Raw genomic sequence first — 1,541 nt, forward strand, 5'->3', positions numbered from 1 at the left:
AAGGAGCCGACAGTGGAGGGGGATAGGCGCAAACAGGACCGCAAACACTGCGGACCGCTGACAGGGAGCTGCGCTTTGCCGGTCCGCTGAACAGCTGTTCGATTAACAGCAGCGGACCGGAGGGAAATTTAAAACCCGACCGGCAACCCCTGCAGACTCCTGACAAGGAGAATCGCCGCCCGGGAACCGCTAGAATGCCGCCCGAAAATGGCAGGCAGCCTCTAACAACAGGTAAGACAAAAACCTTACCAAAAATACAGGTTCTACAGAATCAACTTTCCTCTAACTCTGGAACAGGCTGGAGACAGCAAAAACAAGTATGTCTGTCTCCCCAAGCCAGAGGAGGTCATGGAGCTAAAAACCTCCAGAAAAACGAGGGGTCACTGGCTGAATGCCAAGGGAGCTAACACTCCCACCCCAGTGCTATTGCACTAGCCATCTCCCTTGTCGAGGGATTGATGGGACAACGGAGGTAGGGCATATGCCTCCTCCACAGAATTTACAGCACCCCTTTGCTCCCTCTTTATTCGAGGCTAGCAAGGGAGCCCAGGGCTGGGCTGGCTCACACGCTGTGCAGGCGGACGAGAGCAGGAGTATGCCAGGGGAGCAGGATCATGAAGAGCTGCTGGGTGTCGTGGGCCACTATACGGCACCTCCACGCGCAGGAAGACTACTGGAACCCAGATGGCAGCCAGTATCAACCATCTTTCCAACAAAGCTCTGCAGGAGAAGGCCTTTCTAGAAGCTTTAGAAGAGTACAGCGCCAGAGAATTGAGAGGCACTAAAAGTAAAGTGTCAAATCTGGAGGCAGCTGGGTCAGCAGACTCGCAGTCAATACTTACCTGGCAGGGGAGAATCGGTGGTCACGATGGCCGATCTCCCAGGACGAGGCTATCCCATTGCACTTCGGGTGTGCTGACGCCTGCGATATCCCCAAATGCGGGATACTCGACTGCAAAATTTGTGGATCACCGCCTTTGCTCGTTCCATGGAACATACTAACATGACCACCTGCCAACAGATCAACAATCTAAGGCAGGACAATATAAGACCTGCCCTCAACCCCAAATATGCGGGGCTATGCAAAACCGCTGCAGCGGAAAGAGAGGCAGCTAAACCTGTGGGCCTCATGAGGGCAGGCCCGGGAACGAGCAGGACATCTCATCCAACACCCAGCTGGCATCCACCTCGGCATCCACCAGTCAACACCCACATCCAAGGACTGGTGAAAGCTCGGGGACCGCTGCTTATTACCCTGGGCCCAGAGCGTGACCCCAGGGAAAATGCACCGCCCCACCGACAGCACCAGCATTCCAGCAAAACAGAGCCTTCATGAAAAAACAATGAACATGGAGGTAGGTAGTCTGGTTCCTGCCAGCTTACACAAAATAAGGGTGCTCTACTAACTGGGGGGGCATTTACACTTGTTTAAAAAAGCATGGGGTACTGTCACAAATAACAAATATATACTCAACAGTATTAGTGGATACAAACTTGAATTCAAATTGGGCATATTACCGCCAGTTCGGCAATGCGCCCAA

At 53.1% G+C, this 1,541-nt stretch overlaps 1 pseudogene; it reads left to right on the forward strand.

The window, feature by feature from the left end:
• Window positions 1-834: 834 nt before the first annotated feature.
• Window positions 835-987, forward strand: LOC129694429 (U1 spliceosomal RNA; annotated as a pseudogene).
• Window positions 988-1,541: the final 554 nt, after the last annotated feature.

This window comes from Leucoraja erinacea, unplaced genomic scaffold (assembly GCF_028641065.1).
Source record: "Leucoraja erinacea ecotype New England unplaced genomic scaffold, Leri_hhj_1 Leri_65S, whole genome shotgun sequence".
NCBI classification, from domain to species: Eukaryota; Metazoa; Chordata; class Chondrichthyes; order Rajiformes; family Rajidae; genus Leucoraja; species Leucoraja erinaceus.